Here is an 11052-nt window from a genome sequence, read left to right on the forward strand (position 1 = left end):
AACATTGGTTTTTGCCATATGCCTTGCCAAATTAAAGCTCTATTTTGAAGTTGCAAAATTTTAGGTATTTAATATTGGCCCAATTGACTTCTTTGGGGGTTGGGGAAGGGATTTTAATAATAAAACAAATATACACCATAACGAGACAACCATTTTTTGTTCTCAATGTTTCCATAATGGTAGTCACTGCCCAAGGACCCTTGTTCGAGAAAATCCCATAAATTACTCTATCAGCTGAAAATACAAAGGGATTTTATGCTCTCTTTAAGTTGAATGTAATCCCCAATTATACAAATTGATCTCTCCAAGAAATTCAACACAAACTAGATTTTGACTTTTGTTGGCACTCCTTTTCTAGATTTCAGGATGTAGAATACCAATTGTTCTAGATTTAAGGTACTAAAGAACCTTTACAAAAAAATGTAAAAAATAAAAATCAACTCACAACTTTCTATTCGGAGAGATAACACTTCTTCAAGTGAGATCCAAGTCTCCTCCAAAACTTTAAGCACGATAGAGGAAATGTATAGGAGCATAATGGAACTTTGAATGCAGAGAATGAGAAGAGAAAAAGGAGGGTTTAGCCAAATGTAGAGTTTTACTCTTCAAAAGGTAAAATCAGATTTTTAAGCTCAAAAGAATTTTTCAGTTTTGGTATGCCAATATAAGTTGAACTCTTAATCCTCTATGTTTGGGGGCCTAATTATGAGTTTTCCAGCCAAATTAGCAGTTTTTTTATTGTTAGCAAAAACTTCAAAAAGTGTTGATCAATCAATGAACAGGTATGATCAATCAACCATGTATAACAATTATAATTGTTGTATTCCTATAAAGCTATTGATTAATCAAGGCATCAATTAATGAGTTTTTAACATTTTTGAAAACTTAGTAATCAATCATGCTTTATAGAACTGGCTAGGTAGAATCCTGTATGATCAACAAGGGATGATCAATCATGAATAGTATCTTCCTTGCAATATTTTGTATGATCGATCATGCCTGAGCTGATGATAGATCATACTTTATAAAATAGATTGCATTTGAGATGATCGATCAAGGCTATGTAGGTTGAATGATTATGCCATATGCCAATATACTATTTTGACATTCAAGCATGACATAGGCTATTTTAAGGGATTTATCATTGTAAAAAATTTATAAGCATTTGGTTAAAATATGGTTTTGAAATGTTTCATGCCCTAAAGCTTAATAACGTAAATGTGCTTAAGAATCAAAATTTGGTTGGCTATCTACTTACATACTAAAGTTTTTGAGATTTTCTATTTGACTTTGAATCTGGCTTTCAAATTTTTATCTTTTTCTTTTTCTTTTTCTTATTCACAACAACAATCTTCAATGTATTTTTTTCTTCAGGTATTGACTTGGCAACTTGATTGATCATTTTTTTATCTTGAGCTTTTGTCATAGACCTCGCAATATTTATGTTGAAAGGTTTATAGCTAAAATACACTTATAACACAATTAGTAGCATACTTTCCAGCTACCCATTTTGTTATCATCAAAATAATGGAGACCAACATGATTGTACAATGTCTAATACTTACCTCTTTTGCTAGACCTTCTTTTGATGATGTTTATGCTGTAATGATGAAAATCCAGAATAAAGAGCCTACATCTCAACCAAAGCAGTTAGAAAACTCGACCATGTTCTACCTCACATTTGGTGGAGTGGCAATTATGGTAGAGGACGAAGAGGTAGAGGAAGAAGTAGTGATTCCACTTCAACCTCAAATTTTGTACAAAATAGAAATTGTAACTTTTGTGGCCTCAATAATCATGTAGTACAGAAGTGCTGAAATTTACATGGGAAACAAGATTTTTATAAGGTTATTCATGCATCGACATCAACAACAAAAATTGGCAAAGAGGTCACTTCAGACCCTTCTAAGGATAAGTGACTCTAATGTTGCCCTAAGTGGCTTCTCTAGAGGCTTTTAAGTTCAAAACTTAAGGTGAGCAAGAATTATATCAAATAAATATGCAAATAAAATAGGCAGAAGTTAACACACCAAAAATTGAACACCAAATATTTTGTTATCAATGTTTTCCTATTGGTATTTACCGCCCAAGAACCTGTGGTTGGGAATTCCACTAATAATTGGTCTATTAGGTTGGAATTACAAGAAAGAGATTTCGACTCTCCTTCAAGCCATGTGCATGCTCAAATATATGATTACAATTTCATCTCCCCAAGAGATTAGCTACATTCTAGCTCCGATAGACCCTTTCTATCTAGATTTATCAATTTTCTAGATGAACTTATCAGAAAATGAAAAATTACAAGAAAGTTAAAACTTACACCCTTGTAATTGGAGAGATACCCTTCTCCTTTGAGAGTTCCAAGCTTCCATCCTTTGATGCATAATGGAGAATATAGGAGTTTGACTAATGTGTATGCAAGGAGATAGAATGAGCAAGGAATGCAAGGATTTTGCAAAGTGTGACTCATGTTGAAGTTTTGTAAAAGAGAAAAACTTCACTAATTTATTGTAATTTGAGTACATGAGTTTCTATTTATAATAGAGGAAACAAGTAGAATCAAATTACAATTAAACTATTTTTATCTCAGTTACACCCAAAGTTAAACAATAAAATATGTCTTAGAATAATTGAACAACTTAATATAAATAGAAGATTAACTTAACTAAAACACTTTTAACTGAGACTATTTTGTGAGATCTCCTCTTGTGAGACTCACGAAGACTCTACCATAAGAATTCTGGCTTAGTAAGACTTCTTGTTGTGAGAGTCATGTGAGACTCTTCCATAAATGCTCTTCAACACTTCCCCTCTAGCTGGAGTCTATATCTTCAACTTGTAACAAAAAGAATTCTTAGTCTTCAATCTTCATTTGCTAAAAACAAATCTTCATAGATGCAAAACTCTTTATCTTTTGTGCCCCCCTTTCTTGAATATTTTAGTCACACAAAAATTACCTCAACCTGTGGAATAAAATACCTCTTTCTTGTACTTCTTCTTCAACTTCTCCCCCTCAAGCTGGAAGGTATTGATGTAATCCCAACTTAAAAAAAAACATAATTGTATTTATTATCTCCTCCATCAAGGTGTCCCAAGGATAAAAACTACTCTCAAAAAATAAGATGGGTGATGTCTGTATAAAAAAGTCTGAAACCAACCTCACAGGATTTCAATCAAAAGTAGTGATAATAATCTTTAAAAAGGATAATGTTTGTCACTCAATGGACGATGATAAAAACCCACTTAAGGGTACTCATAAAAAAGTTCTCAATGAATTTAAAACACCCATATATATATAAAAAGAGAAACCAACTGAAGCAACACACAAGTCGTTAGCCAAAGGGATATGCGAGAGTCAAAAAAGGATGGTAGGAGAAAGGTAACCGATAAAAAAAGGGGTATGTGGAGAATGTAATGAAGGAAAAATAACCATCTCGATAATAAGAAGGAGATTATAATGATAGAAAAAGAAGGCATAGTTTTCCTCTTTGAAAGATACCTGAGCTGGATTCGTATTTGATACAAGTTTAATTCCATTTATTTTATTTTATTTGGGATAATCTCCTAATTTAGAAAGATTGTAATCCTCTCTAATTGGAATGAACAACACATGATTAGTATTCATTCCTGTTTAGTGCTTGTTTTAAATAGGATAATAACTTAACTTCTATTTTCTCTTGGTTGAAGAACCTCTTGGTATAAGAGCCTCTCCAATCCGATTTTGAGTTCATGTTTATGAGATCTATCTTCTATGAGGCAGCATGTGGACTTCTCTTTGATAGAAGATTAATGATGCATACTATTTGAGTTCAAGTGGCTTCTCTCTTCTCAAATTGATTTAAATATTTACCTCCTTTGCTTTGCTTTTCTTCTCAAGCTACTTGTTGGATTGACATATTGGACATAAGAAATTGTTTACTTGTTGATTATAATGACTGAAGACTATATGGGAAGCAGGAGTGATCTTCTTAAAATTACCACCATACCCTTGAAAGGGTTGCCTAATTATCTGAGTTGATCACAATCAGTTAAGAGGTTTCTCATTACTCGAGACCTCTTAGGTCACTTAACCAACTCAACTCCATTGATTGATGAAGGGATAGTTCTTATGTGAAATGGCTTAAGAATGACACCTTAATCATTAGTTGGCTAATTAATAGCATGGAGGAGCATGTGACCAACCATGTTGTTCACCTTGGAATTGAAAAGAAAATTTGGGACACTTGTGTTAAGTTGTACTCTTGTAGAGAAAACATTCAAAAGTTGTATGATGTGTTTGAAACCATGTTCAATACAAAGGAAATGGAGACATTCTACATGAATACTTGGCTCAATTTGGGGGAATGATTCAAGAGTGGAAGATTGCTCAACCCTACTCCACTGACATCTCAATTCAAGAAAAGAAGCAAGAGGCCTTAGCAGCTGCTATTTATCTGTCAAACATCAAATGATATCTTGAAGTGGCTAAGACTCAACTTCTCAGCTCCTCCGCACTTCCATCATTTGATGAGATAAATGGCCCATTACTTTGAATACTAGATAATTCCACCATCTCGCATCATAAAATATCATCTACTATGTACTCAGGATATAGGGGTACATCTTCGACCACCTGAGGGCATGGTATAAATTATAGAGGAGGTCGAGCAAGTGGTGGTAGAACTGGCGGTGGTTCTTCAAGGACAGATAACCGGGCTGCACTCACTGTGGTGGACTAAACCATCTGGTGGATACCTGTTGGAGGCATCATGGCAAACCAGACTGGGTTACTGCCAACCAAGCCACGATTAATAATGAGAAAAATACAAACAAATATGAGTCACAAAGAAGCAGGAAGACTATAACCGATGATGATTATGAATTATTGTAGAGGATGAAAACTCTAATGGTATCCTCTCCATCTTCTCTTGCATCTTTAACTACTACTGCTGCCACCACTGCTTCACGTATCATTTCTGCCACTTTCCCCTCTTCATCCTGGATCATCGACTTAGGAGCCTAGAGCTTCTTATAGGTCATACGAGTCTGTTACATTCCATGTCTCCATGTTTACCAAACATGTTTGTTACCATAACCGACAAATCCCAAACTAAAGGGATTCTACTTTGTTACACCATCACTTTCGTGCACTGATGTCTTATTTGTCCCTTAATTCCCCTTAAATTTTTTATTTGTTAGCTAGTTAAAAAAAAGTTTTAATTTCTCCATCACCTTCTCATCTTCTTCTTGTGTTTTCCAAGATCTAATAACTAAGCAGGTGGTTGGTGGAAGCTATGAATAGGAGGGCCACATACAACTTAGATAATGGCATGATTATGGAACAACCGGTTTGGCCATCCATCTATAACATCACTTCAACACTTATTTACGTCTTTGAAAAATTTATCAAGTTTAAATTGTGAAGTTTGTCAATTGGGCAAATACCAATGGACAACATATTCTCCTCAATCTGAACTTAAAGGTGTTGCTCCCTTTTCATTAATTCATTTAGATCAATAGGGACCCCTAAGTGTCTCAAACATATCTCAAGTTAATTACTTTGCCACTTTTGTTGATGACTTCACTCGAGTCACATGGCTATTTCTGTTAAAAGAACGACTTGAATTTTTTTCCTTATTTAAGTCCTTTCATGCCATGGTGTCTACTAAGTTTGGAAAAGAAATATAAGTGTTTCAGTCATATAATTTCAAAGTGTACCTCTCTAGTGAATTTCAATCCTTTTGTCAGTATAATGACATTATCCATCAAACATCATGTACGTACACTCCTCAACAAAATGGTGTAGCTAAAAGGATAAACTAACATCTCCTCGAGGTAGTCCGTGGCCTAGTCTACTTTATGAAGGTTCCCTAATTTTATAGGCATCATGCCATTCTTACAGCGTGATTCCTTATTAATAGGCTACATTCTTCAGTACTTAGCCATAAATCTCTATACTAATTGTTATTTCCAGATGAAGATCCCTTCTCCCTTTGAAGCTCTTTGACTACACATGCTTTTTTCATGTCACATCCCCAGTTACTCTCGTACCCAAAAAGGTTATGCCTGTTATAATCATTCTCTTCGGGAGTTACTTGTTCTAGGGATGTCACCTTTTTTAGGACACATGTTTTTATTCCTCAAAAGATGCTCCTCCGGGTCTTTCATCGGTTCACGCAACTCTGAAGCCTATTGTACCAGTTGATGCGGATCTACTTCAACCCTCTAAAGCCTCAACCGATACCAAATCTATGAATTTTATGGATCCCTCTATGGTAGCCCCTCGTCCCCAGTTGTATTTGGTCTACAATTTGATACTCGGCCCATGGCTCTACGGAAGGAGCCTCAGACTTGCACTAGGCCCTCCACTTCATCCTATATCGAATTTTGTTTCTCACCATCTATTAACTTTCAATTACAGTCAAAAGTGATTTTGGCTCTCTTTAAGCCTAGTGTAATCCTCAATTACACAATTTAATCTCTTCCCAAGAGAGTCAATAAAAACTTGATTTTGGCTCTAGTTACCACTCCCTTTTTAAATTATGGTTCATACTAAATGACAAATGGAAGCTCTAAAGTGAATTTGACTTTTGGAAAAGATTTATTTTCATAAGCTTATCATTAATAGAATTTAGTTATTGATGATCTTGTTCCATATTTGAACTTTGATTACATAGGTGACCCTATTAATTGATGATAAATAGAGGGTATCTAAAAAATAAATTACATAATAATTTTTTTTATTAGTTTTCAATATCGAAATCTAGTTTAAGAGGTGGAGAAAGGAATGTGGGCACACAAGCTAATTGAATTATTTTCTTTATAGAGAGTGCTTAGGTTTACCTCTTATAAGCTGATATTACAATATCAAGGCAAAATAGCAGCTCTAACTTAACCTTCTAATAATTAAAAGGGATTTCCTTCTCAAGTTTCAAATGGCACAAGTTAATTCATTCAGATTGAATGGGGAGAGGTTGAGATGCAAAAATTACCTATTTTTATCTAAGTGATGGAGTAAGAGTTAGGAAGAAGTTTATTTTCTATTTTCTATCTTTGGGTGAATGTGAAAGACAAATTAATTACAAGGCCACATCCATATTAATTAGAGTATGAAATAACTAAGCTTTTTCATTTCTATTATCTTCTTTGTTCTCTCAATTTTCTCTATTTTAGATCTCTCTTGATATCTTCAGTTGAAACTTATTTGATCACTTTGTCTGTTTGAACGAGGGATCCTTAAAAAAATCAATTAGATTCTTTTCATACAATAAACATTAGATTACACAACTTATAAAAAGTGTGAAGTTGGGTCCAAAACTCATCCCAAAATGACTAGCCAACTTAGAAAGCCTTTTTCCCAACTAATAAACTCAAAATCTTTGTATTCGATAATCCATGTGGGACTATTTCTTCAAAAAGTACGAACCAAACTTCATCTAAGTTAAGTGTACCAAACTTTTTGCTTAAGTATAAAAAATTTCTAATCTCACGAATTCATTATTGATGTTCATTTATATATATGTGACATTGATATAAAATATGATTAAAGTAAGTGATTAGTATAACTTTTCTTAAAAAGAGAAAGTTGGTTAAAGCAAAAATTAATTGGCTTGGGTGCAAATGTTATCTATGCAACTGTGTTTGTCCGAATTCATTCTATCATTTATATAGATTATGGTTCTTCGCTGTGAATTCCTTTGCCTCTCTCCCCTTTTGCCACTTTGATTTCTTCTACACCCAGATTTATATAAAATTCTCAGGTCCGACGCCACCTGATTCAACCCTTTCCTCCCTGTCTCATCCGAGTGCACTCCGATTGGGACCTTAAACAGCGGCTGTAATCTGTCTCTATCTTCCTCAATCGAGTTGCCGCCCGCCCCACGCTATTAAACACATAAAAAAGTAATTTCTCCTTCTTCCCACATCTTCCATGAAGTCCATTGGTTGGACAACGTCCTGAAAAAGCAAAAGGGAGGACTTGGCCTGGTATAGATAGAGGAGCTTCTTCCGTGTCGTAGCAATATCTTGGAGTTTTTTTTTCTTTTTAATTTTTTTCAGTCATTTGAACAGTTGATGAGAAATGTCTGGCCCCGCCATGTTCTTGGCGGAAGCGACTTCTATGATAAATGGCAAATCCACGTCCGTTCCTGTGGAGAAGCTGCAAGAGAGGGATGAGGAGTTAGATCTCAAGAGGAAACCTTTTTACGATGGCCGATAATGCCATCCCGAAAGAAAATCAGAGCATCGAAGACAAATGTCCGTTCCTGGGAAACGATGTCGATTTCGAGACCCCCCTTCGGGAAGCACCACTTAACGTTTGCCGACCACACTGCCTCCGGGAGATGCCTCCACCACATAGAGAATTTCGTCAAACATAACGTTCTCCCTTTCTACGGCAACACTCACACCGACGACAGCTTCGTAGGCCACCACACCACACCACGAAGATGGTGCGTGAGGCGGGCAAATACGTTAAAAGGTGCATGGGTGGAGGGCCAGAGGATGCCCTCCTGTTCTGCGGCTCCGGAACTACCTAGGCCATTAAGCGGCTGCAGGAGGTGATGGGTATAACAGTTCCGTCCACCTTGAAGGAGCAGGTGGTGAAGATCCTTCGTCGGCCCTTACGAACATCACTCGAATCTCCTATCATGGCGACAGAGTCTGGCGGAGGTGGTGGAGATCGTAGTCGACAAAGACGGGTTCCTCGATGTGGAGATGCTTCAGCAAGAGTTGAACTCTTCCAAGTACACCAGTCGCCCCTTGCTTGGTTCCTTCTCTGCTTGTAGCAATGTCACGGGGATCTACAGTGATGCAAGAGCTCTAGCAAGGCTTCTCCACAGTCTCGGAGCATTTGCGTGCTTTGATTTCGCTGCGAAGGTAAGACAAATCCTCTGCAACTTCAGTGTTTTTGTTGCAAAATCAATTGCAATGAAGGCTGCTGAATTTGTTGTCTTTCTTTGCATGCAGTGGCCCCTATGTGTAAATCGATATGCGTTCAGGAGAATTAGAAGGGTTTGATGCAGTTTTCCTGAGTCCCCATAAATTTGTTGGAGGGCCAGGAACACCGGGAGTCTTCTACTTGCGGTGGTGGGACAATTGTCTTTGTAAATGGTGTAGCTGAAAGGATAAATTGACATATCCTCGAGGTAGTCCGTGGCCTAGTGTACTTTATGAAGGTTCCCTAATTTTATAGGCATCATGCCATTCTTACTGCCTGATTCGTTACTAATAGGCTACATTCTTCAGTACTTAGCCATAAATCTCCATACTCATTCTTATCTCCGAATGAAGATATTTTCTCCCTTCCTTTGAAGCTCTTTGACTACACATGTTTTGTTCATGTCACATCCCCGGTTACTCTCGTACCAAAAAAGTGATGCTTGTTATAATCATTATCTTAGGAAGTTAATTGTTTTAGGGATGTCACCTTTTGTTAGGACACATGTTTTTATTCCTTGAAAGATGTTCCTTCGGGTCTTTTATCAGTTCACGCAACTCTGAAGCCTGTTGTACCAGTTGATGCGGATCTACTTCAACCCCCCAAAGCCGCAACCGGCACCACATCTATGGAGTTTACGGATCGCTCTATGGTAGCCCCTTGCCCCCTGTTGTATTTGGTCCACAATTTGATACTCAGCCCATAACTCTACGGAAGGAGCCTCAGACTTGCACTAGGCCCTTCATTTTCATCCTATATCGAATTTTGTTTCTCACCATCTATTAACTTTCAATTACAGTCAAAAGTGATTTTGGCTCTCTTTAAGCCTAGTGTAATCCTCAATTACACAATTTAATCTCTCCCCAAGAGAGTCAATAAAAACTTGATTTTGGCTCTAGTTACCACTCCCTTTTTAGGTTCCAAGCTCTAGAATATCAGTTCTTCTAACTTTAAGGTACTAGAGAAACTCAAAAATATAAAAGGGTAAAATCAAACTTTTAACTTTCTTTTGGAGGGATAACCTTTCTCCTTGTGAGAACCAAGCCTCCAAATATTTATGCACAAGAGAGGATGTAGAAGAGCTTGAGGTATCTAAGAATGTTGAGTGATTTGATAGAGAATGAAGTGATTTTGAGATAAAATTGCTCTCTTTCTCTCAAAGAGGGTTTGTATGAAAATTTCAATTGAAAAAACCTTCTAAATGCTTTGAATTGCCAATAAATGCTCATTTAATGGTCTCATACAAGTTTGGGAGCCTATTTGTAAGTTTCCCCACGAAACAATCATTTTTTTACCGTTCACAAAAATCAGCAAAAGGTGTTGATCGAGCAATGAAAAGGTATGATCGATCAACCATGTATAAAAGTTCCAAATATTTATGCATAAGAAAGGATGTAGAAGAGCCTGAGGTATCTAAGAATGGTGAGTGATTGGATAGAGAATGAAGTGATTTTGAGATAAAATTGCTCTCTTTCTCTCAAAGAGGGTTTGTATGAAAATTTCAATTGAAAAAACCTTTTAAATGCTTTGAATTGCCAATAAATGCTCATTTAATGGTCTCATACAAGTTTGGGAGCCTATTTGTATGTTTCCCCACGAAACAATCATTTTTTTACCGTTCACAAAAATCAGCAAAAGGTGTTGATCGAGCAATGAAAAGGTATGATCAATCAACCATGTATAAAAGTTCCAAATATTTATGCATAAGAGAGGATGTAGAAGAGCCTGAGGTATCTAAGAATGGTGAGTGATTGGATAGAGATTGAAGTGATTTTGAGATAAAATTGCTCTCTTTCTCTCAAAGAGGGTTTGTATGAAAATTTCAATTGAAAAAACCTTTTAAATGCTTTGAATTGCCAATAAATGCTCATTTAATGGTCTCATACAAGTTTGGGAGCCTATTTGTATGTTTCCCCATGAAACAATCATTTTTTGACCGTTCACAAGAATTAGCAAAAGGTGTTGATCGAGCAATGAAAAGGTATGATCGATCAACCATGTATAACATTTATATTTTTTCCCTAAGCCTATTGACCAACTAGAGCACCAATGAACGAGTTTTCAACTTTTAAGAAAATTCTTTGATTAATCAACCCATTTCGATTGATCGATCCTGCTTTATAGAACCAACTATG

At 36.2% G+C, this 11052-nt stretch overlaps 1 pseudogene; it reads left to right on the plus strand.

The window, feature by feature from the left end:
• Positions 1 to 8253: 8253 nt before the first annotated feature.
• LOC137943530 (uncharacterized) lies at positions 8254 to 8997 on the plus strand (annotated as a pseudogene).
• Positions 8998 to 11052: the final 2055 nt, after the last annotated feature.

Source organism: Aristolochia californica, unplaced genomic scaffold (assembly GCF_029961685.1).
Source record: "Aristolochia californica isolate CCGP_79_NKW_82.1479 unplaced genomic scaffold, dmAriCali1.0.hap1 SCAF_11, whole genome shotgun sequence".
Lineage (NCBI taxonomy): Eukaryota > Viridiplantae > Streptophyta > Magnoliopsida > Piperales > Aristolochiaceae > Aristolochia > Aristolochia californica.